General features: G+C 37.5%; 2 long non-coding RNA genes across 4 annotated transcripts in view; one reads left to right on the top strand and one right to left on the bottom strand.

Moving 5' to 3' along the window:
- The window catches only part of LOC141963814 (uncharacterized), a 77,974-nt gene that overhangs the window by 23,565 nt on the left and 27,586 nt on the right, over positions 1-26,823 (top strand). The window contains exon 2 of one of the 2 annotated variants that reach the window (XR_012634214.1): positions 4,348-4,397. This is a non-coding gene — a long non-coding RNA (uncharacterized LOC141963814). Of the gene's footprint in view, positions 1-4,347; positions 4,398-26,823 lie in introns of those variants that run through there. The other variant, XR_012634213.1, reaches the window with a different exon arrangement.
- Positions 1,355-26,823, bottom strand: LOC141963806 (uncharacterized). 2 transcript variants are annotated; one of them, XR_012634211.1, is made up of 7 exons: positions 26,558-26,823; positions 25,203-25,322; positions 21,900-21,971; positions 19,494-19,564; positions 16,500-16,726; positions 16,304-16,385; positions 1,355-2,098 (listed from the first exon to the last, which is right to left on the bottom strand). It is a non-coding gene; the product is annotated as an uncharacterized LOC141963806 (long non-coding RNA). The 2 variants fall into 2 exon arrangements; XR_012634208.1 differs by having other exon boundaries at positions 21,900-21,974; positions 26,558-26,822.

The following is a 26,823-nucleotide window of genomic DNA, read 5'->3' as shown; positions in this document are numbered from 1 at the left end:
AAACAACGACTCTCAATTTTAGATTAGTAGTACTATTAAATAAGCAATAGCTTTGTAACTTAACAAGTGATATCAATACAGAACTCTCAAAACTAAAGACATTTTTCTAAAACTATGTTAATTCAAGTCAGTTTGATGTACTTCCTTCTAACAATAATACGCCATTGTTAGAATTGTATTATTTCTCATGATGAGTAAGACCTTATTCCATAACTACTCTACTGTAAAATGAATACAAGTATTAAGTAAGGAACTATTTCAGGATCTGTATTGTACTATATATTTAATAGAAAGGACAAATCTTCAGTAAGCAGTAGTGACTTAACTTTATGCATGCCAATTTATACCATTTGAGGATATAATCCAGAAAATCCTAATAGGTTTTACATAGTTTTTAATACTCCTTCTTTCTTTTTCTATGGATAATTTTCATATGGTAGTAGTTGCAGTTGATTCATTCTAACAAAAAACTTACTGATGCAACTGTACACACAAAAACTCATCATCTGTGCAACTGTTCTAGAGATTCCAAATTTGTTCTGCTTTCTAATCCTTGTCTGTAATGTCATCATCATGCCCAGTAAATGAATCTAGCAAAGAAGGTGATTTTTTAATGGGCTCAAAATTATGCAAAGTCCTGCTTATAACTACACTAGTTAAAAAACTTTTAAGCACCATAAATTACATTCTCAGCCACACCTCCAAGTATTTTCTAGTAAGTTATTATTACCATTATTGCAAATTACTGTAAGTATCAGAAGAGGCTTCAGAATCATATTCTACAGTTCTAAAACGAAAAGTTCTGAACTTCACTGTTTATGTTTTATCATATACTTGGCGTTCTTTTTATTGGAACCCAAGGAATTCAGATTATCTAAAGAACATTTACAAAATATGTAGGCAACTACCCCTCAAAAACATTAAATTTTATTTAATATTTCTGCTATAACAAAGCATGATTTGCAAAAATTCTTCAGGTTTTATGGATGTACATCTTTTAGTTGTCTTTTTTTTAAACTTTATCTACTTATCTTACTATCAATACAAAGCACTCTATTAGCATTTCTCTTTATCTGCAAATAAAATCTGAAAACTTCTGCCATACCATTTACGAATGCAGCATGTTTGCTTTTATTCAGATGCTGTTTTCAAGTTGGCGTTCCTATATTGAATAAGTACCATAAGTCTATATTTTTACAGGAATGTTTATCTCTGTCCATAATTATTATTCCATTGATTTAGGAGACAAGGTACTTTGATCCTATGAAAGCACATGTCCTAAAAAACTTTAAATGCTGTCACTGAATTGTTAAGTTTTTAATCTGATTTACTGAAGTCCTAAAATAGCAGATCTATCCAGTGTTTAGAAGTAATATTTATATATTCTTGAATATATATGATCATGCTTAGGGCAATACTTTAGGCAAATGGATGCATATATGAGAGAAAAATGGATTGGTACCAAACCAAAAGAGTTAAGAGTCCAGTGCAGAAACAAAAAGGAAACTTAGGTTAACAAAAGGAACAACAAAAAAAAAAAAAAAAAAAAAAGAGAGAGAAAACAGAGAACTCAAGAGAAGGAGAGATCTTCAATAGGTATAAATCAAGAAAATATTACCGTAGGGAAGAAGAAAATAATTTCACCTTTTAGTAAGTCAAACTTTACCAGTACACAACTTTTTAAATCTATCCCACTTTTTGCAAGTGAGCCATGTAGGACTCAATTTTTAAAATAAAGACTAATGCTATATTTTGTTAAATTTAAATGTCTTTAATATAGATTTTGTATTCTTCACATTTGATTTTACATTTCTACAAACATCTTCAAATTACAAGTACATTACGAAACCAGCACATTTTATATGAAGACAGAAGAACAATTTTGCTTGACTATTCAAAACTATAAAAAATTGATGAATGCCATATTCTTCTTTTTCTATGTCTTCACTACAGTACTACCTCTCATAGAAAATACTGGTATCAGCATCAAAGGAAAAGGTCAGCAGTCTTCCACATCAGAAGTTAGGACAGTATTCTCAACATGGAAGGTAGGATGGTCAGAGAGGTAGCAAGTGAAAAGCTTCAGAAGAGATGGTAGCTATAAAGTGTCAGGAAAGAGGAAAAAAAAAACAAACCCAAAAACAGGGCAAGATAAGATAACAAGATTGAAAAGGACAGGAAAAAAACAAAATACACAGGAAATAGCAACAGTAACAATTGTGCTTATTTATTTTAGAAACAGTACAAGAAGAACACTGACAGAAAAGGTGAGGAATAAGACAGCCATTCTTAAAGAGGTCTACACAAGAGACCTAGTATGGTATGAAACGCTCAGTTATTCCAATCTTAAGGTGACAGGCCACTCAATTAACTTTTAGTTTGAGCTAGACAGTTCAAAGCAGGACTCCTGTGAAGTCAGCAGATTGAAATGAGCACCTCCAGAGGGCGATTCATCCCATCCTAAGGTCTGAATCTTAGACTCTGAATCACATATTTGAAATGTAATTAATTTTGTGAAGTTCACTAGGTATTTGTGAACCTAGCTGAATTGAAGATGAATACTTATGGATAACAACATTTGGATTAAAATAATATGAGAAACAGCATATTTTCAACTTCCTTTACGCTGAACAAAGAAAATTTACTAATTACTTTCATCTGCACAGAACATGTAATAGGTTTGAGACTGCATAGTATTTTTTTTATTACTGAACATTACTTGTGTTCACTATACTGAGCAAAAAAATGAAGTCTGACCCAAATAAAGTTAGCTTTTCTATTAGGACTAGTTATGTACTACTGGGGCTTTAAGTTTATCTGCTGTAAGTAAAAATCAAAGCTTGACATTACTGAGATTCTATATTCCCAACATTAAGATCCGATTCAGGAAATAACAAATTTAACTGATACTTAAAATGGCATTGCTGATACTTCAGTAATTTGTTAGTAAATACAGTCAATACTGTCAATACTGTTGTGGAAAAAATGCTGAAATCCTATGTCATGGTCATGAACACTTATATTATAAGGATTATTTTAAATTAACTATAATTAAATACAAGAGTCATGGGTGAAGGGGTGGTTTTAAAGTTGGTATACGGCCCAGTCTCTGTGCAGGAAGCTTCAGTGTGGAGCAGGTCTGTGGGGTCAACCTCTTCATACCACCTTCACCAGCTTGCCAGCCCAGACGCAAAACCAAGACTCTGCTCTTACAGAACTGCAGTACCAAAGCATAAATAACCAGAGAAGAGGATGGGAAGCCTTCCTCCTGGGAACTGATCTGGGGGCTGAAATATATACCAAAGGGACAATTCACAGTCTGTGCTTTCTTGTTAGTACGGAAAGTCTGACAGGCACAATCCTGGGACTGTGCAATTCATACCTCATTGGAGACCTATTAATGACTATTTCAGAATGCAGTCATCCTGATACTGTCTATTACATGAGAACAACACAAAGTCATCAGTTACAATGCAATTAAAAATACATTTTCCAAATCTAAATATTGGTCCACTTGAAATACGATTTTGCACTTGAGAATTTATATGATCTAAACAATTCTAGAGTCATGTAACACAAAATAGCGTAACACTAATGCAAAACAACATAACAGGGCTAATTATAAAATATAACATGAAGTTGCTTATTTTAAACTTCTAAAAGCTGTATCTGAATTTAATTTAATTTTCCTTTTAGAATTTACATAAAGGGTATAGCTATGTCAGTTCTTCAGTATTCCTATCTTCACTGGGTGACCTTAAAAACTGCTGCCCAGTGACACATTCGCTGCACTGGAAAGGGAACCCCATCACACAGCAATTTATAGCATAATTCTTATGCGGACCTATCTCTCTCTATCAGCAGATATTAATACACTACCTTCCAGAAAGCAGATGTTACTACTCCAAAATTGTTTGTGAACTGCACCATAAGGCCTCTCCCTGCTCCACCCACTTTCACTCTTTCTGTCCCCAGTCAGCAATGGGGCAGTTTATAGGGGATACTACTCCGCTGTACATTGGCTCAGGGCTCAGTTATATTAAAGGATTGCTCATGTGGACAGATAAAGTGTTTTATGCATACCACCAAGTGAATATAAGAAAATGGGAGGTCTCTGTATTAAAAAAATAAGCAAGTTTTTAGCATGGTAATTCATGAAGACCAGTTATAGTCACTATATAAATGTTAACTGCTCAGTTTAAGAAGTACATCATTTCCCTAAACATTTAGTCTGCCAGAATACTATATATACTCATGGGAATCATCCAGTAACCAAGCACATAAATGAACAAGTCACTGAATTAAACTTTTTTTGCCAATTTCCTAATTTATTGTATTTTATTACAGCTTATGGATGAAATCCACACATTGATGTCTAACCTGTAGTGAAAGCCAGTGTAAGTAATCCAATGTTATACAGTTACATTTGGTTATGAATTAATTGATTTTGCCTAGTCCTGATGAAGAATGATTAATTAGCAGTTTCGATTTTCAATTTCAGCATTATTACAATTAGGTTTTGCACACATATTTTGTCACTCAAGTGTTATTGTCTGCCTGCCTGTGCCCTGCCCCAAATGCTAGTGCTGAGGATTAACAACAGAAATATGTATATATAAAAATCTGGCTTTGATTTTTTGATGTCTAATAGTGGGGGTTTTTAAATCCGACTTAGGAATACAGAACCTTGGGGCAGTCATAATTTTCTAGTAGGATAATGTATTTTGTGATTCAGGTTGGCTCTGAAAGTCAATTTAAAGCCTTCTTTAGAAGCAACCGTGCTAAAGCAAAAATGCACAGAGAATAAAATACAGTTCAGCATAGCAGTTAGTCAGAAAGCTGAAGTCTCAATCCGTTTTCCATGCACGCATTTATGCACGCATAAAGCATAACGTGTCTGAGCACTAAATACAAAATATTAGTGTAAATACTTACCTGACTCCTCCCTTTTCACCCTATTATTTCTCCTATGCTCATTACATTGTTTTTCATCTTTCCCTTCCTTCTGTAAAGGGAAATAATTTCCTCCTCTTCATTTCAATTTCTTCCTTTCACATTTGCTTTTTCCTACTCACCCTCATAATTTCTGAAATTTCAAAAATTAAAAGGGCTGTGGATCAATACTGTGTTGAAATACCAAGTCCTGAAAGCTTTTAGCATGGCTGAAGATCAAGGACTTAAAATTTAAGTGTTTGTGTTCTCTCATTTCCAACAAAGATATATAATCTCCACAATAAAGTTTAGCAATAAAAATCTATTTAGATAACTGTAATCTTCACCATTCTGTGAAGATCTCTGTTTATGCAGCAAAACATAACACTGACTTTTACTGATTTGGAACTATATTATTATCTCTGATACTTTATTTTTATGCTTAGCTACTATAAGAAGTGCATGTCCACTTCTCTCCTTTAGTAGCCATTTTAAATGATGCACTGAATGCTTCAACAAATGATTCATGTCTTTAAATACTTTACAACCAGCTTATGATAAGATATTTAGAAGATAAAAATAGCTAAAGACTAGTATATCATACACAAATGTAAGATGTTTTTTCTCCTGTAGTAATTCATAAACAACATTTATTACCTATATCCATGACATACATTTTTAGGTGCCAGTTTTTCTAAACACAGAATCCACCTTTACAAGATTTTTTTCAAGTAACTTAATAGCCATTATATCAAATGTTGTTTCACACATAGTATCAACGCTTGATGTTTCACTAACATGATAACAGAAAGTCAACTCAGTAGAAGTTACTTTGTAGAGGATAGTGCCAAAACTTCAAGGTGTTACCTCTCAGTAATCATGAACTCCTGCAGTCTTTAAAGATAAAATGACATGTGACAAGCAAAAAGATTAGAGCCAATTTTTAGGGACCAACACTGACTAACTAAAAGAGTGATCTCTATATCCACTATAAAAACCTGCCCAAGAAAGAAACACAAAATAGTTTGCTGTTAAAATGTACCCTCTAACCAAAAAAAAGAAGTATACTTTATTTTCTTATTGTTATGGTGATCTTGCTACCTAACCTATTTGTATTGTCAGGTGCTGAAAGACTTATTAATTAATTACTGAATTTGAAACTTTTACAGAAATCGTGCTTCTGGCTCGCTAAGTTTAGTCACAGACACAATTATGCAATCATATATTAAGAAGAAAAACTGTTAAATAAAAGCTTAAGACTTATGAAAATATCTGTGCCAAAAAAAACCCCATCTGTATTTAAAAAACCATGTATTTAGGGGATGCTCTAAGACATTAGCTTTCAATCTTTCTGCAGACCCTTTAGTCTTCGTGAACAACTTTTAAGGGATCTGAAAGACAATAATTAAGAAAAGCAACCATCATGTCAGTAACCTTCAACTTATCACCAGTAGGTGCAATCATCCACTGGATTAATTTATTTATTTTTAGGAAGGTCATAGATCACAAAAAAAATGCAAATCAAAGGGACCGGGCTTTAGAAAGCCAAGATTTTTTTCTGCTGTTTATCAAGACAAACGTTATTTAGAAAATCATAATTCATCATGTGGAAAACAGTCACATTCTGGTGAGCACTACATGAAGAGGGGTAAAAGAACAAAAGAATTTATCTATGATCAGATTTCAAATGATGGGACATGTCCCACTTGAAGAAGATGCAAACTGTACATTGGAAAGGAGAGGCATTATTATTTTCCATCCAGCACTTCCACAGCATATCATTTTTAATCGGCACTGGTGAGGCCATACCTCAAACACTGTGTTCAGTTTGGGGGCCCTCACTACAAGAGACATTGAGGTGCTGGAGCCTATCCAAAGGAGGACAGCTAAGCTGTTGAAGGGTCTAGAGCACAAGTCTTATGAGAAGCAGCTGAAGAAACTGGGGTTGTTTAGCCTGGAGAAAAGAAGGCTCAGGGGAGACCTTATTGCCTTCTACAACTACCTGAAAGGAGGTTGTAGCAAGGTGGGTATCTGTCTCTTCTCCCAATAAACAAGTGATAGGATGAGAGAAAATGGCCTCAAGTTGCATCAAGGGAGGTTTAGGCTGCATATTAGGAAAATTTTCTTCACTAGAAGGGTTGTCAAGCATTGGAACAGGCTGCCTAGAGAAGTGGTTGAGTCACCATCCCCAGAGGTATTTAAAAGACATGTGGATATGGCACTTAGGGACATGGTTAAGTGGTGGACTTGGCAGTGTTGGGTTTATGGTTGGACTCAATGATCTTATGAGTCTTTTCCAACCTAAATAATTCCATGATTCTATTCTATGATTCATCTGTCTGTCTGCATCTGCAGTGCAGAACCCCATATGCAGGAGGCAGAAGAAAGAACAGTGGGACAGAAGAGAAGCTTTTGATTGGAGGGATTGGTAGGACCCTTGAATATATCTGTTCCTGGAGTAAGCAGGAAAGTAGGTTTTCCAGTTAAAATGCTCATGTTCAGGAACAGGAGAAGAAGCTGGAGTTCCAGAAGACACAGGGAATGGCACAGCTAGGGCAAGTGTGGAGTGAGCTAGATCTGGATAGAGAACTGTAGCCATGTTCTGTGTTAAAGTAATTTCCAAGTGACCCAAATATATTTATCCAACTTCAATCTCTCTGACTCTTATAGAAACCCTGTTCTGATCCCTATTCCAAATTATTTGTTCACATTCTCTCATGCCCAGTGCTACCCATACACCCCATCACTGCTTCTGTACCCAAATGTCTTGCCTAGACTCATGAATCCCTCTCTCCTGTCACTCACAGGTGACACTAGGACATAACCTTTTTCCACATTACAGCAGAAGTCACTCTCTCCTCTCTTACATGTTCTTTTCTGATAAAAGGCAAAGATTCCCCTTGAACTCATATTCAGCTAGTAGCTTAAGCCTGAGCAAAGACAATTTCTGAATCATACAAGTTAGCCACAGGTATTTAGCAAGATAATAGAAAAACATGCACAAACCCCTTAATTTTCCATATAGGTATCAAAACACATGATTAAGAATTATGGAATAAAAAAGGGTTACACAACTTTCTTTAGTTCCTTTTAAAACATTATTATCAATAACGTTTGTTTCCAGGATTTTGTTTAAATTTCACAAAAAACACTCCAGTAATTTTTAGATTAGACAACTGATTTCTTCAGGATAAACATATTTATACCTTTTGAATAAGTCTTATAATTTGGCATTTCTCAAATTCAACACCATTGTAATTCCTAACATGAAGATGCACAGTATGTTGGAAAAGACAACATCTCTACAAATTACTTATGGATGTGGTTGTATGGTACTCAGGACAATGGGAAGTAACCTACATCAAGGTCAACTAAAACCACTGATAATACAAATACTTTATGATTCCAGAAAATTTTCAGTAGGAAAAAAAAAAAGTAATGAGACCTGATACGAGGACAAAGAAGATTTTTACATTGTAAAATTACCATTCAGGGAGCTGACATAAATTAAAAGAAGTTGGTCAAATAGAATTTGGATTTTTTTAAAAGTAATAAACAGATATTGTAATAAGACATGCTAATACTTGTAAGGAAAGTTGGTGATGAGAAACCAGGTATTAATTCAAAGATGGATATGTATTTTAATCTAGTGGAGTTGACAAATTTAACCTTTGTCTGATGAGGACCCAAGACTTTAAAAATGATACTCCCTTCTCAGAAAACTCGATCTACTAGTCATAAGTATATATGAAAAGTAGGGGTAGCAAAGACTTTTAGTGATACACAAAGACAAGGCAATGATTAAGAGCCCTACAATTCTGTTACTGAAGAGGGCATGGTGGGGACAGAAGGGTTAATGCTACCAGACTGCTCTTCCTGGCTCCCTTCTGGGAACCTCTCACTGTTGTGTCCAATGGAGAGGCATGCAACCTAGCTAAAGCTGAGAAAGTGGAGAGTGCTTTCTACCTTTTCAAACGCTCCAGAACAGCAATTCTCATATTTTTGGAACAACAGATCCAAATGTATTTCAAAATTACCACCCATCTGATCAAACTTTTAGTTGGAAACACTACTTAAAACAACTATGGTTTAGCCAAACAGCTGTTCAACTTACCATAGCCTTGTAGTCCACCAGGGGTTTGTGGACCACAGCTTGGAAACCATTCCAGCTGTTTCAAAGGTACAATGATGTCTTCTACTCTATCCCTCCCTCCAGATCTCTGGTTGCTGTGTGAAACATTTCTGCTTTTTTATCTGATTTACCCTGGGATTAATTTTAGGGCCTGCTACTGTTTTTAGCTTTCTGAAATAGCAGCAAACTGGCATTCTCCATTGCGTACATGTTTGTAAACAACAGAAGTAAAACTGATCTGCCCATATATAACATTGCTACTGCCAGATAAAGGAACAAACAGAAGCAGAGGATAAATAAATATCTACAGATTTGGGAAAATTGGACCAGTTTGATTCATATTTGAAAATTTATCACCAGTCAATGAGAACTACAAATTTTTGTTACAGAAAAGCTATAATTCTGCAAAGGTTGGATTTTAGCCACAGCTGGTTCAGGACAAGTGGAGTCTTCAAGACCAGTAAGCACCTGGGTTTTGTGCACTTGAAAGGATGTATCCACAAAATCATGGCAGATAAAACTGATGCTAAGTAGCCTTTTGCCATCTTAAAGATCACCCAAATCAAACAAAAGAGAGATCCAACACCCCTTGTTCTTCTATTATGAGAAACAAGGAGTTATATCCCCTATTAAACACTTCTATGTGTTCACGGTTTTAGAGACGTTTCTCACATTACCTGCTCCTCACTCAACATTCTTCCAAACTGAGGAATCTTGGTCCATTTAGTGTCCCTGCAGAAGAGCTATGCTATACCTCTTAGTCATCCTTTTCTATATCATATACAGTACTCAATGCTCAAAACTGACCAGTATGCCAGTACCACTTGCCTGTTTTAAATACCGTTTTGCCACTTTTTATGAGCATCAAGTCCATCCAGAATGATTTTAGGAAATTAGCAGGAGCTGCTGAAAACCCATGCAAATACCAGTAACATGCCTTGAGAGCCCTGGCTTCTCACAAGATACTACCTATCAGTTTAACAGAGATATTCCACCCCTGTGACAGGCAGGAACTCCAGGATCAAAATCCATACTTCAGGCTCATCGGGGCTATGAAACCCTGAGAAGCAGGAAGAATCTTCTCTTCAACTTGCATCCCCTGCTGTGGTTAGAAAGAACAGCTACAAGTCCCCGCCCTCCTGAGCAGCAGGACTGGTCACTGCCTGCTGAGCTCACAGTTTAAGGGGTGATGGCTGCTGTATCCAACAGCCACTGCCTCACTCTGCTGATATAGGTATGGCTGAACAGTGGAGTTAACGATATCTGGCCTCTGTGACAGCCACGGCTCCTGAATCACCACCAGTCCCGCTGTGAGATCCTTCTGCAACTCTTCAGGGTCAACATTAGGTCTGACTCCAACTGAATATTTTCCTTTTAGCATCTGCAATCTTTATCACTGCACTTTTTCAGACCATTTAGGAACAGGTGAACCAGCAAAGGTGCCAGTACAAATCTTTTGTAAAGTGGCACTGTTAAAACTGCCCATTAGTTGCTATACTGTTCCTTATCTTGCAACCCTTTACTAATACATACAGAATTTTAAGTAACTCAATACTTCATTCTGTTAACAGTCTTTGGTTATGGAGTTCTTTTAAAACTTTAGGGTCACCCATTCCTGTGTATCTGTTGTCTCCTTCAAACTAGCAAAGCTCTAATACAAAACTACTTTGTACAAAAACCAAGATCATAGTTGCCTATTACACCTATCCACGTTCCTATTAATTATATTCTTCATCACATTCACTGGCATTTTGTCTGTCATGGTAGTCAGACTTACTAGTCCATTAGCCCATAATCATCCCTGGAGCCTTTTTTAAAACTAGTGTCACATTTGTTACTTTCCATTCTTCTGTTATTAAGGCTAACCTAAGTGATAGATTATACAACACAGTTCATGACTCACCAATTTAATTTCTGAATTTCTCTAGGACTACTGAATGAACAACACTCTATCTGGCAATCTGTTAATGTTTATTCAACAATTTGTAAAAAAAAAAAATTACTGATATTTCAAATCTGAACTATTTCCTATAAAGAACAACTTTTATATGGGGATATCCCTAATCTCCCTGTAATAAATCTTGACAATGCAAAGAGTTCATTTGTTTCTTTCTGTGATGGCTGTTTCTTTAAATGTTCTCTTTATCCACAATTGTCTATTGAACTCACCTCCCTGCTAGCAGAATTTACACTTGAAAAAAAAGGGATTTTGGCTTTTAGGATTTTTGCCTGTCACATTTCAAAATCTTTTTGTTCTGCCTTATAATAGGTCTACGTTTAACTTGCCAGAATTGTGCTCTTTTCTGCTTTGCTCGCTTGGATTTCACTTTTTGAAAAACCTCTGTTTATTTCTAGTCACTTCCTTTACTGTTCAGTTGTGTTGGACAATTCTTATTCAACTGGGTTAGAATCAGAAAGCAAAGTCCACATGTCTCTTTTAATATTTATTTAAACTGTATCCTCATTTGTATGCAATTCTTTTTTAAACAATACTGGACTTTTTAAAAAAAATTAATCTTTTTGTCTCCTACAAGTCTGAGAAATTTGAGTATGATACAAAGTATTGCTATGGAATGGGTCTTCTATAGGACACTTCTTGTGTGCTAATCCAGACTAAATCAAGGGCTGTCAATATTGTCTTGACAATACCTAAAAATACAGCCTGTGCATAATGGCCTAATGTTAAGTTATCCAGTCTATATCTAGATAACCAAGATCTCTTGTTATAATGAATCTTTTGCGTTGTATAGCCTCTCCAGTCTTCCACACTATTTCACATTCCCTGTCTCCATCCTATTAACTAGTCCAGAGCTCTTACTAGACTTCTCCTGTTTGGATACAGAACCATTTGTAATTATGTTTTGTTGTTTGTTCTGATAAAATTAACTTATTTGACTATATTTTGTTTGGTGTATATATAGCACCATTTGTCTGCATAGTCCAAACTACTCTCTCTGTTTCAGCTAGGCACTAAACATTTTATCATCTCTGTATAATCCATACACTGACATTTCCAGTGTCCCTTTGAAAGAAAGAAAAGCAATATATGCAGACCCACTTCCAGAAAGAGGGTGACATACCTGGGGAAATCCTGATGGAATTCATGCTTACCACTCTTCTGAAGACTCATTACCTTCAAGGCACAATGGAAACAGAGCACTACAAAATAGCAATGCACCAAGATACCAGACCAAAACTAGTGTAGGTTCCTTCTCAACAGAGATCAGATGGTGTCTGTAAAGGGACTGACTGACACTACAGCTGGAACAACTGTTTGTGGTTATTCAAGATTTCTGTACCAAGAGAAGCTGTGTCAGGAAGGGAATGCACTGAGGAGCAGAAGGATGCTATGGAAGTATAAAAAGTCCTTTAACCTTTTACACACAGAACTTTGTAATATTTGCATTTACTTCCTTCTATGAGAAGAGAGAGTCTGTTCTTACTGCTGTGGAGAAGAGAGGGATGCTTTCAGGACACTATGCCAGCAGCTATTGACTTGGGTTTGACAGCTGAGAAGGCCTCTGGTGCTAGCATCTGTTGGCTGCAACTCACTTCTCTACCTTTTGTGGGGGCTCTAGTTGGAACGCCTTCTTTCTGCATTAAATATGATGTGACATTAGGCACAGCAGAATCCAACAGCTACACTGCAGTATTCAGTGGGTATTCATTATTTGTATTATCATAAATCTTGGGACGCCTCACCCTGGACCACTTTTCATTATGCTGAGCCATGAATAAACACACAACAAAAAGTAGATGTGCTTGAATTCTACAGAAAGAGACAACAGAGAAATTATGTCAGAGTACAAAGAAGATACTTAAAGGAAAATAGTGAACAGTTCTGTTTATGAAGAAATCAACCAATACATGAGAGGCAGCTGAGAAGAAAATATCCAATGTGGTCTGAATATTTAATGACCGAATGGACGGAAGCTAGCATTACATGTTGATCAAAATGAGAGTCACCCTCTTGATACTGAAGGAAAGGTATGAGGTAGAAGCAGTCTTGTCAGCTTATCTTTATTGCTTTAAACTGAAGGACAAAATTGAAAATACCGAAGGAGTAAGTTTAGTATTTACAGTAGAGTAGCACTTTTGACTAGATAACAAGCATGGCAAGACTGCATTTGTCAAGGCAAAAGAACAAGTTTTTCCAATAAAGACATGATTCATGGAAAACATGGATGAAAAATATAATCATCTGACAGAGATCAATCATCCTTAAAGGGTTGGAAAAAGATTCCCAAAACTCAGATTCAGCCTAGATTTGATGACTTAAAACAGATGACAACGTGATGGTGCCAACCATAGATGATGCAGAGAGGTTTTGTGAGGTCCTCAACCTGAATATGAAAAAAGCTACTAACAAAAGACCAGTCGTTGTAACTGGAAATAAAGAACTGAGGGCATTACTGAAAAAATTTTCATGCATTAGATCTGTTTAGGAGGGGAAAAAAAAGATGGGAATAGCTATATGAAACGCATAAAACATGGTTTTTCCTACAAGTACTGTGAAATGAGAAAATTCTTTCATGCCACATTTATTACTAAGTTATTACAGCTATCCATGCTACCACGTTTTGACTTCCAAGGGTTGGAGAAAAACAGTGTTTGTGATGTTATAATATGATGGTGCTTCATTTGACAGAAACAAAAACATGCTACATCCAGCTTGAAGACAGAACAGTCATGATACAAGCCAAGCACAAACAGCAGCAGAGAAAAAGATCTCACAGATTAAACTTACAACTAACACGCTGAATGTTCAGGCAGATTCCTTTGCTCTTCTTCTTAGAACACAAAACCAGGGCTACCACCTTGGTTTGCCACTAAAGGAAACTTACTCGCTGTTGCTGTAGTTTGGTATTCCAGCTCTTCAAGTATTCCCAAGCCCACACAATGGGTAGCTGTGTAGCAAATACCCACTCCCTACATTCCACAACATCAACTCCTTCTCTTGATATCTGCTTTCTTGCTCTTCTAGTTTCAGTCATTTATGGCATCACAGCATGGGTCCAACCAAAGAAACAATCAGATCAGGTGCTCAACAATGGGGGTTAGCAGCAGTGAGTAGTGGAGAACTGGTTACAGCAGGAGACAATTCAGAGTTCCTTTTCTTCCAAATAGAATTTGTAGTAGCACTACAACAGGCAGAACAGAGCTGTGCCCTGACATTATCTCACTCAAAATACTGGGAAGCTGCCATCACAGGAAGGAGAAGTAGTCACACCTAGGTAACCTGCCTCTCAGTGGCAATGAGTGAAAAAATTAGATACTTATGAAACATGCAGAGGATTCATTATATCCCCACTCCCTAGCATGTCACTTTTCTTCCTTTTCTCCTCTGAAACTCGATCTATTTTGAGGCACTTCTTTTGATCTGGTTCAGGGTGGGGCAGGCATGGCTAGAGGGCCGTGTTTGGCATTTTTTTTGCAATCACCTAATCTCCCTCTCCTTTTCTTTCTTTTACCCACTTTAGTGCAAGTAAGAATAAATACGGCCAATAGGATTAAAAGGTGAAAACAGTAAACCATTAGGTCTAAATATTTTAAAAACAAAATACGCTGATCAAGATTTTTTTATGCAAAATGAAACATCCAATGTTCTCAAATCTTGATTTCATTTCACATTGAAAAATCTCAATTTCATTTTATATTGCAAAATGTCAAAAGAATCACTGTTAAGTTTTTAAACTAGAACTTGGAAAATTCCCATCCTGTAACGAACACAGTGAAACTGTGTTTTGAGCTCTATTGAAGATGATACATTTCAAAGTCATTAAATTCTGTGTTTGAAGAAGAAATTATGGCTCCTGCTTAGAACTAATTGTAGTTTAGCACACACAACCCATTGTCATCTGCTCTTAGTTGTAACTGTCATCTTGAATCCCCAATTTATAAAGGTACAACTAGTCACTGGGTCTTCTTCAAAGCCCATATACTCCCCTCCAGCAGAAAAAATTGAGAAAAACAGTTACTGAAAGTTTTAAACTTATATCTATCATATATTCAGTGTAATGAGAAATACCAGTAGCTATTCATTTAGTTCTCCTTTCAGGCATATTTTTGCCATCCATTTTCTGGTTTTTGGTTTCATTTGTTTTGTTGTTGTTTTTTTTTTTTTTTTTTTAAATTGGACTCTCTCGTCTGCTTTTGATCTGAGTTTATGATTTCTTCTTTGGTCTTGCTCTTTCTTCAAATTACTTTCATCTCATGCTGCTCTTGTGCCAAGCAAAAAAAAAAAAAAAAAAAAAAAAAAAATCCTGTCCTCCTTAAGTTTTACTCACCAATTATTATCTGTGTCCTTGCTCCACAGGAAAGAGCCTCTAACTGTCCTTACACACAACTCCTCTAGACCTTTACAGCCCCTTAATAATATTCAAATTCATTAACATTTCCAGTTCTTCCATTTCTCAATACTAAGCCCCCACTGAAAACATTCCTGTATTTGAATACCAGAAAGGAAATACAGCATCATAAAAAAGGGCATGGTGTTTATAATACCCCTTTTGTTATACAGGGAAAACACCTACATGTAGATTTTGCTCATTTGTATATAAAAATAGGAGTCATAGCAATGACTGTACCCATAGCTACAGGAAAAGAACTTCCTCCTTAATCCAAGCATAGGTATTTATAGTTATTTTGAATGAATCCACTGACATATGATATGGGTAATTATTACTGATTAAGCACAAAGTACTTGGGTGTAATAAAATAGGTAGCTCCTGTTTAAGACTATAGCTAATCAGCATGCATGATCAAATTCACTCATAATGCCAGCTCAGTTTAATTTAACCAAGTTACACTGACACAAGTATAAGTGTATATTTATTAACATTTCAATGTTCAACTCAGCAAGACAATTATGTTAGTAAATCAGTTTGCAATATCTACACAAATATTGGTAGTATAAACAGTTTTTATAGATCTATAAATTTCAGAAAGATTATGGGTGAAAATACAGAGCAAATCAGAGACACTATTCTGAAAATAAAGAAAACAAACAAATTAAAACTCCCTACCTAATAGCAGTACAGAAGGACTCCAGGTTCACATGGTGAATTACCCAAGAATAATGAAATCCTTAATGGATATATCGTATATATATATATTCTCAAAAGAACTGAAGTCAATTGACATAAGTCAAACCTCTTGATTCACCTTTATATCATTATTAGTTTGTCAACATCAGTAAAGACTAACTATTGAAAAATTCAATCATTTCAATGTACTTACAGCTCAATTTTCTCATCATGTGACCAACTATCCACAAAGCCTCAGTGCCATTAAGAAGTTTTGAGGAATATATTATTTGGTACTGCCAAAAAAACATAATTAAAAGAATGCATGTAAATTATATTAATTTTCTAATTATAAATGTTTTATGATTATTTCATGTCTAAAGTACATTTGGGGGAAAAGCAGGACTTACATTATCCCAAAAGGCAGGTTCCAGCACAATCAATGATACACTGACAGAATTCACAGTAAGGAGTCACAGTAGGGTCCTGATCTTGCAACTGAACTTTCACAAAAAGAACCCTGTACTACTGCCGAATCTCCTTAATTTCAATAGGGCCCTACCCACACATAATCAATTACAGAGTCCGCCTATGTGGGAGTAACAACAGCAAGAACAGGACGTGTTCCTCCACACACCTGCAAAAATATTGGGATAAAAAAAATAAAATTAGTAACATGAAGCAAAACCTACTGATAGCCTGTTTTATTACAGCATTTAGCACATAATAAAGGAGTTCCATACATCTTTAAGTTTCATATTATTTATAGGAATTTTTAGCTCCTTCTTTAAAGAATGTTGGCTTAAAATTGCTTATGGATTTTACATGCAGTGACAGCACATTACGGGAGCCTTTACTGATATATACTTGAAATATAATTTTTTTAATTATTATTTTCTAAAAATTAATTATCCTAGTCTCTTTGGTCTACGATGCAAGGTGGTTTTAGTGCTTAAGACTTCTTAAAATCTGTCCCACAATGTTGGGGACACACCATAGGTCTGTGAATTTATTGACATCTTCATGATTGTGGAAGTATCTGACCACATATAGCAGCATCCAAGACCAAAGTCTTCAAAAATACATGATAAAAAGTAGTTTAATATTAGGCATTTTTAGACTAAAAAGAGTCAAGTTTTTAAAATGAAAAATCCTTGTGATAATCAACTATAATTAATTATTTGCTAAGTTTCTCTTAGTGAACACCATTTAAACACAGGAAGCACACAACATAATGTTGAACAAGAATATACCACCACTTTGCTGTTGACACAAAACTCAACATTAATAATTTGACCTTACTGTTCTTATTAAAAACACATCTATGTTGATCTTGATAATGAAAATATTATAAGTTATAATGCTTTATATATTAGAAACCATTTAAAACCAGGTTAGCTATAGGTTCCATTAAGTAATATTTAACTGGTGACACTATGCAAGAGTACTGGTGATAAAGGTTAAAAGAACAATGAAATCTAGCAACCTGCAGAAGACATTTCTTTTTGGCTTTAACAGAGATAGCATTAGCAAAAAAAATGGTATTTTTCTAAAAAAAAAAAAAAAAAAAAAAAAAAGCTGGGACCAAATGAAAGAATTTGAGAATCTAACAGAAGAACCAAAAGTTCCATGTAAATGGAATGTGGTGGGTTTTTTTTTTTTAATGACCAGTTGTTCTACTACTGGCTTTGATTTTGTGAAACAACAGACATGAAAATAAGCAGAAAATGGAAAACAGTATCACAGTTTTTTGTTCCTGTCACCAGGTTGATGGTTTTCAACTGGGCAGGAGGACAAACAAAAAAATTTGAAATACACATTTCAGACTTTATGACAAATTTCAAGGTATTTGTCTTACAATATTGAATTGGAAGTGTTTCTTCCCATGTTACTGCTTTTAAATTTTGTTTCATATGCGTGACTTTTAGGCTTCTGTTATCCTGAGAAATTCAACTATTTCTAAAGAATACTGCTACAGTGCTAAGTTCTGTTTAAAAAGTGTTATAAGCTATCTTGACCTCTGTCTAACATTATGCAGAAAATTTGAAAATATCAGACATCTGCCAAGGTAGTGCTGCCTACCTGAGCTGCAAAGTGAGTGAATCAGTAGCTCTGGGCAAGTGTAATCTGCCCATTTCTCACTGACTGAGAAAAATGGGCAGACCGTACCTTTCAGGACAATCGTAGTGCCCATAATCATACAGCTACAGATTTAGCATTTCCCAAGTTGCAATGCAATGCGGTAACTTGGTGCAGCTAGACCCTAATACTGTTTCCTGTCCCTGGGCCTAGCTCCACATCTTTCTTCACAAAGGAAGTTAATTGGAATACAATGCATGTTTTCTGGGCTGATCCAGGAGCGTAGGTTGTAGGATGGGTCAGGGACACATAGCTGCAGTCTAAATTACAGTCAGTTTCTGGGGAGAGCTGAAAACATAGTTTTACAATTTTGACAGCCTAAGGAATAGCTCAGAGCTGACATCCAAACAGTCAGAGAAATGAAATACTGAAGCTGTCTCAACAGTTCCTTTCTCTGACATGGACAGGAAAAATATGCATCTAATCCAGGTATAGAAACTGCCACAAAATGGAATGATTCACAAGTGGTTTGGTAGACTAGAAGGCCCTGGCAAAAACCAAGGTTTTTTTCATGACTAGCAGAAGCAATTAAGTCTAGTTACCTATCAGTGTGCTTGTACGTGCCACCAACACACTTGTGCAGTAATCCCAGGCTGACACTACCCTGGCTGTTTTCCCATTCCCTTCTAAACAGATTTCCCTAAATTCCTGCAGAAAACATCAGCTTCTGACTTCTAGGAGAATAAGAGGCAGCTCACACTGTGGCTAGGTCTGAGCTACAAATACGCTGACTGACAGATCAACCAAGCATGCTGACTGGCAAGTCAACAGGTTGAACAAAACAGAAAATTTCTGAGTCGATGCTGCAGCTTTTTCTACCCTGGGGCACTAATTTGAGTCCTTTCTCTACTTCCAGCTGCTAAGTTTCACTCAAATTGTAGGAACTTGACTTTGTGACCTCTATCTCTATATCAAACGCAGCTGAAATTAAGCAGTGGATTCAAAAGTTATTAGGAGACAACACAATCCTATATATCTTGTTTTGTTCAGAAACTGGGCATGAAAACACTATAGCATAATCACTGTGAAAATAACTAATGAATTTTATGTCACTTCTTGTTTTCATTCAGGAGTTACACCACTCAGCTATAACAGAACACAGATTTTCACATGGTGATAGCATAAATGAATCCAGAGAACGTAGAGGCTGTTTCAGTAAAACTGTCTTTGTTTTGCCACTGTGAACAGGGTCCTAAATATATGTCACTTCATAAAGGTGAAAATTTAACAGAAATAAGATTTTATACGTAATTTTTTGAACTTACCAAGACTGTAGTTGACTGCCCTCCATGGAGACACCTACTTCTCTTCCAATTCCATGCTGTCTCTCCTAAGGCTTAAGAGAAGTTCAGTGAAAAAACAGTGGCATTAAGTCTAATGAATCCAGTCAGTATACGTGGACTTTTCTTTTGTGGGGTTTTTGGTTGGGTTTGGGTTTTTTTTAGAATAAGCACAGGGAATTTTAAAGAATCACCTTAAAATCCTGATCTTACTGCCTGGATTCAGATCCTGATGTACCAATTATTTTTGGTACATCAGGATTATTTTGGAATAATTTTTAATAATATCCAAGTCCCAGTTCCCTTTTTTATAAAGGGCATCCATAGTGTTCTGCTTACCCTTTCTAATGATCTAGCAGTAAATTTTGACTTCTATGTTTCTCACCAAAAAGGCATAGTTGAAATCGGAGAGGTTTATTTGTTGTTGGATTGCAGAAACTGATGAAAGAAGTAAAGAAATTGAAAAATGTAATGACCTCTCCAAAACTCCAGTAAAAAGAAGAGAGACAAAGAACAGAGACCTAAGAATAGTCGGTGCGGAAAAGTTAACAGAAAACTGGACGTTAGAGGAAGGGTTAGCGGAAAACAATAGGTATAAGAAGAGTCAGGGAAGTGATCTAACCAAAAAAGGGATTGAGTACTGAGCACACATTCAGATCTGAGCCCCAACTCCTTACCCTGCTAACATGCAGACTCACACTTTGGCACTAGTCTGGATCCAGCCTATTGGTTACCAGATATGCAAAGTCAAGCACAAGATGCAAGGGACTAACTCCTCTCCCAAAAGCCATACTCGTGCAATTATTGTGGCTTAAGTACAAGATTAATTGTTTGATGAAGCAGAATGTGAATAGTTAAGTGCTTAAAGTTAATTCAAGAATCAGGTCTCAAAAAGAAAACAAAAGAAAAAATGGTTGAGAAAGAAAAAAGAAACAGATTGTTGAATCTGCATTAAAAATAAATGACCTCTGGGTTGTATCTCAGTGCACTCTGCCTGAAAACTACTGCTTCTTTCTGGCTTAAGTATTAAATCTTATTTTTAATACACGAAATGGTAAATAACGCTGACAAAGGTTAAATGAGTTCAGTGGTTGATAACAGTACTAAAGTAATTCTTAAAAGAGGGTGTAGTTCAGTTATTGGTATAAAGGGCTCGCCATCTCTCCTGCCTACTTAAATGCACTTGCACTTCCAAACCCAATTGGGTAAATAGCTGGGAGAGGGTTAATATCCTGTATTCCAATCCCTATGGTAACAACCATAGAGACAGGAGAAAAACGTGGAAATCATAAGCTGATAGTAGGGTTCTGTCCCTTTTACTCCTTAGTCTACAACACAATTAGTAAAGGAAAACAGAAACTGAGCCCCTTTTTGAGATACCAAAAAATGTCTGGGGTATCTCTCAGCATCCTGTGAACTTCTGATCATTGTGATATGTCTCCTGAACTATGGATCATTCTGTGCATCATTATTTTAAGCTGTCACCTATCTAAATGACCAGGGAGCCAATATCAACAACAACTATATTCTTATATACACAAACCAATTGCTACCAATATTCCACTTTTTATCCTCAGCTGTAAACTCCCTGTTTTTAAGATGTTAATAAATCTATGCATATAAGAATCATTACTTAATGAAAATAGGGCACTAGAGTAAGATTAAAGACCTGATTAAGGCAGTGAGTTAGAGGTAGGATTCATTCCTCTATAGATTCAGTCACCTTTTCATAAAATGGTTAAATAATGTTTTGTTCTTCTCAGGAGAATTATGAGCATTACTAAAATTTTGTAAATGTTTTGAAGCTCAGATTTCAAAATTTCCCAGAAATTAGGAAACTACAGAAGCAAATGAACAACTTACATCAAGCTGTCTTGAGAGAAATAAATTGAACAGCATAAAAGCAAACAAATTAGTACAAGCTAAAGCATTTCCAAATCCCTCACTCCTGCGTTCATTTCAGTGGCATTTCATTTAACTGCAGGCATACATGTCTGCAAAGTCTAAGCTTCAATCTTTCAAACGATTCCACATATCTGAACTTCACTCCTCTGAGTAGTGCTACTGATAAAACTACTCATGTGAACAGAGTTAAGCACACACAGGGGTCTAAGGTTAAAGCAAGTAACAACGAAATTAGCTAATGAATTCAGTGTATCACTAACAATTATTTTTGAAAAGTCAAGGACAGCTAAGAAAATAGCAAAGCTTGAGAAATTAATAGCTGAAATAGTGGGGGAGAGGGAGAAATTAGGTTATGGTCCCAGTAATTGCCCTACAAAAATCTAACTTCAATACCTATTAAGTAACAGAATCAATGCTAGGAAGAAAAAAATAATAGAGCATCCCCTCAATAACTTAATAGTCATGACAACCACACTATTTTCTCACCATCTGATGAGTCCTCTTCAGTTCAAGGCTGAAGTTCATGGGTGCTGTGGAGAAGATCACTTGGCAACTGCTCTGCTGAAATTAATCCATGAATAAAGAATGGGCTTCAGTTTTCACAGATACCAAGCCAGCACTTTTCACAACCATTAAATCCACAAAAATATTAAAACATTTAGAAGTTACAGCTAGACAGTTTTAGTAAAACTTGACCACAGAACCTAAGTTTAATAACAAATCTTTCCTAAATCCTCAGGGATATGTTCATTATTATGACTCAGGCCTACAGCTATGTTAAGAGTCAGTATTATAAGATCTGAATGAAATATAGTAAATCCAACCTTTCAGCTACACCATTAGTCTTTATGCTACGTTGAGCATTTTAGAGGCTGAAAAAAAAAAATAAAATAAATTGAAAGTAGGCTATTGAAAAATTAGGAGGTACTCTACAGTAGAGAAAAAAAAAAAAAGTGTTGTTTTTTTTTTTTAATCTGGAAGTTTATAGGAAATCTAATAAAGTAGTTGCAAGTCCTAAGCCAGCACATACTTCTTGTAGTCCTTACTGCCTACAGAAGCACCCCTAGATCAGGTCGATATTAGCACATTCAGAACTCTCTCTTCACTGTACAATAGTAAATGCTGTCCACTTCAGTCCTTTCTAGATTAGAACCTCTGCCATTGCTAGCAGACTGAAACTGCAAAAGTAATGAATTCCAAATCCTTTATTTGTCAGGGTAAATCAGAGACTGAATGGCCACAGAAGCAAGTAGAAAACTCATACTTGAAAGAGGATGTTCAACTACAGTTACTAGGTTATTAAACTGAAACTTTAAACTTCAGATGATATCAAATTTACAGAAGAGGTCTGAAGGGAGGCTTAGATGAATCTGCAACAGGGATCTAGAAGGCTGGACGAGCATCAGGGCCAAGGCAGGGCTCAAATTAGGAAAATAAATAGAAAAAAAATTCGAATTCCCACTGGCTGTATGTCCATGTGCCACACAAACACAGAACACCAAAATATGTAGATGTGCAAATATTGAAAAGATTATTATAATTACTACATGTGGGTCTATCTTGGTGCCCTCCAACTGGTCTAACTTATGTAGGAACTGGACCAGATGAAGGTACCCAGGCAAGCCAAAGAATCTAACTCAAAAGTTACAGAGTAATGACACAATGCCAGTTTTCATTACAACAAATTCCTCTAATCCTCATGGTTGTAAAATAAATCTTAGAAACACATAGCAAGGTAATTTGTAAAGTAATGTGTGCCTGAGTCAGAAGACAGCCTCCAGCTTTCTAATCATCTCTGACTAGCTATGAGCTCCTGTGCCATTTTGGCAGAGAAGTACTTTGCTTTGGTTTTGCCATCTCCCAACTGGACCCAGGCAATTCAGTATATCCAAGCACGAAGTCTGCCACATATAAGAAACTTCAAGTACAGGAAGATGGGGGGATGTCATCTCAGCCACGTGGATTATTGCAAGTCCCTCTCTTTCTCTATATATTGATTTTCTCTAGAATTTTAAATTACAAATTCAGGTCTCAAGACCCTCCAGGGCCTAAATGCAGGATTCCTAAAGAAATGCCAACTAGGTCTCTAGACTGGATCCAGTTGCCAGCCGTTTCCCTCTTCTGACATAAGAGAACTTGTGCAACAAGCAGGGAAAAGCTACCATTTCTAGAGACAGAACTTTCTCCGGACTGCTGCAAGTCTGTGGAATGAATGTGCCTAGGAGCTAAGGGCCATCAGAAACCTAACTGCATTTTGCTTGAAGAACAAAACACATTACTTTGACCTTGCCTCACTAACATAAATACATAACACTTATATGGAAGAAAGACAGATAAAATAAACTGAAAACATTCAACTGCACATTCTCCTTCCCCTGGCAACAAGAGAACAGATATGACAAATGCTGGCCATGTCACTTATTACAGTATGAGGATATTCTCTGACACTATAATGACACTCTCTGAGGAGAAGAGTCTACAACGGAGGACAGGCACTACTAGAAAGTGTTCAGGTAGTGCTGTAATGAGAACTGTGTGAAGAAAAAAGTCCATTATGGAAACCACAGCTTAACTTCGTATTTGCTACCACAGCAGATAAGACTTCCATCATGCTGACGAGCCTAAGTTGTTTGGAATGGAAACCTGATCTAAAGAATTGACATCACTTTTACTAAGGCTCAAAATCCGTTTCTCTCCCTTCTACCCCCAGCTGTGTTCCTGCTGTGACTTTTTGGCTTCACTAGTCACAGAGGAAACAAACTGATGATCTTCTCCCAGATGCTACAGCCAGAGAATGTAATGCCCACCTCGTACTACATGGATTTTCAGACTACAGCAATTGCCTTTCTCACTTGTTCTGATACTCACTTAAATATTCACCCATTCTGATCCTTAAATTACTATAATTGTGCATTATTTAACTTAAGAGATATGAATGGATGATGTAAATCAAGACTACTACATTAGGTTTATGTTTCGTGCAGTCCTAAGTAATACTGAGAATAATGACTGTGTAATATCACTATTAGCTTCTTAAGTCCAAAATACAAGAGCATAATAAAGAAGAGAACTACTCAGTGTGCTTACACATAATAATATACATTTCAGTCTGTACAGGATCAGGGCCTATGTACATTAAGTATGGAATCTGAGAGCAAGCATTAGATACTAGGAGATGTAAAAATTTCACTTCCATTAAAAATCTTAATGAAGCCTTTGGAATGACATCTGAAAGGACAATGGTGTGATTCATATAAGAGAATACCATGTCCTGTTAAACAAAATGACATCCTATCTTCTACATCTTGTTCTTATATTATGGTTCAAAAAATGGGTGAAAAATAATAACTAGAATTATTTTAGGGCAAAACTATACATAATCTAAGTAAGGATAAGTGGTATCAGCAACATCATAATTTTATATTTTTCTTTACTGTTTTCATTGCTATTTCTACTGCAAAGTCCTCTTTTCACAGGCACATAACCTTCAGGAAAAAAAAAATAGAAGACATTTACCATCATTCTTTTCAGTTGAAAGGCACACTTTTTGAAAATTTCACTCATGGTAATGTTAATAAAATAAGGGCAAAAATGTAAATACACTGCAAATCATTTATATTTCCTCTTTTTTAACAGAAAGGTTTTACGAACAGAAGTTTTTTCATCTGGCTAATTTTCACCGAGCTCAGATTAAAAAATTAAAAATCAGTTTCTTTAGCAATACCAAAACTCAAATCCCAGGAAAACATAGTGACATAAATGCATAATGTTAGCTATGTGATTACTTACATGTTGCCTTGCACTACTTTTTCACTAAGGATCTCCAGAATTACGTATTTTCTGAGTAGCAGTAGTTTTCGTAGCCATGATGGTCTAAGCTTTTTGAGTCTAAAAGCTTGCTGTTTTCAACTGTGTCAGTTGGTTAAAAAAAAAAAAAAAAAAAAAAGAGAAATTACCTCTCCCTTCAAAACTTGCTCTGCTTATATTTTTGTCAGTGCAGCTCTAGAAGTGGAATCATGAGGAGCATTAGGCCCTGAGCCTGCTAACGTTCGCCTTGCAAGCAGTCCAACTGAGTTTAAGAGGACTTTGCTCACAGACATGAAGGGAAGATTTTGAAAGTCGGTGGGAACAGAGCTCCCAAACTCTCATTATGTACTTCTGAAAATCTTCCCCAGAGTCATGGGAACAACAGCTCGCAGGTCTGAGGCCTCTGCTTCTGCCTGCTTTCCTTTCCCTTTTTAAAAGCGACTCCGACCAAAAAAAGCATTGAAGTCAAAAATCCCGAGGAGCCGCTGGCAGTGATGCGTTGGGTCTCTCTACAAAGGCAGGGGTCCGCGCAGCCCGAGGAAAGCTCACAGGAAAGAAACCTTCAGCAGTCAAAAGTCAAGTGCAGACTAGTGGTTCGGGCGGCACTGTAGCCTGCCTTCCCTCCCCGGCTTTGAGCAGCCCGCAACCTCCATCTCGGTTTCCCCATGTGTGAGATGGGGATAGGAGCACTAACTCAACTATCAGGTACCTTATGATCAGTCACAACTTGGGGCGGCGGGGGTGGGGGGGGAAGGTTGCGGCGTGAAAATGAAAGTTCGCGTTTTCCCCTGAGCATTGCGAGCAGCCGAGGCGGGAGCGCTCTCCTCGCTCCGTCAAGTTCCTCGGAGAGATATTTTTTTTCAAATGACCAGCGTACGGCACTCGGGGCCGCGCTCTGCCCCGAGATGCGCCCACACGGCACCGCTCCGCTCCGCTCCGCCACCGGCTGTTCGCAAGCCCGGGCGGGGGCGGCGGGTCGCCGGGCCGCTGCTGCCGCCGCCGGGCCGCCGCCGAGCCGGTGCGGCGGGGCGCGTGAGGCGGCGGGAGGGGGAGGGGGAGCGGCGGCTGCCAGGGCGGGATCGGGCCCGCGGGCAGCCCCCGCGCGCTGCGGGCAAGCGCCGAGCGCTGCAAACTCCGCGGCCGCGGCGGGGTGCGCGGCTCGGGGCGGGGGGAGCCGCAACCTGAGCGCTGCGGGAGCCGCGGGGGTCCGCGGGGCGGGGGGGAGGCGCTCTTCATATTTTCCTCGGGTCCTGTGGCGCACATCCCCCTCCCCCCGCCGGCTTCCTTTCCCTACCTTCCCAAAACGCGCTGCCCCCCCGCGCCCCCGCCGCCTTTACCTTGACAAGTCCGCGGGGCCGGCGGAGGTCTCGCTCCCCCTCTCTCCCCCACACGCATCTCTAACGCGCCACCTCTCCCTCACGGACCGGGACTCCGGGTGACATTTCTCTCCCTCTCTCCCTCTCCCCCCCTCCTCCCCCCCCATCAGTGGCGGTTGGGTTGCTGGCGCGGGAGCGCGCTAGCGGGGAGGGCGTGGAGCGCGCGCTGGCCGCGAGCGGGGGGGGGGAGGGGCGGCACTGACAGCGAGCGCCGTGTCCGTAGCGCT

This window comes from Athene noctua, chromosome 1, assembly GCF_965140245.1.
Source record: "Athene noctua chromosome 1, bAthNoc1.hap1.1, whole genome shotgun sequence".
NCBI classification, from domain to species: Eukaryota; Metazoa; Chordata; class Aves; order Strigiformes; family Strigidae; genus Athene; species Athene noctua.
This window is presented reverse-complemented; position numbering and strand designations above follow the sequence as displayed.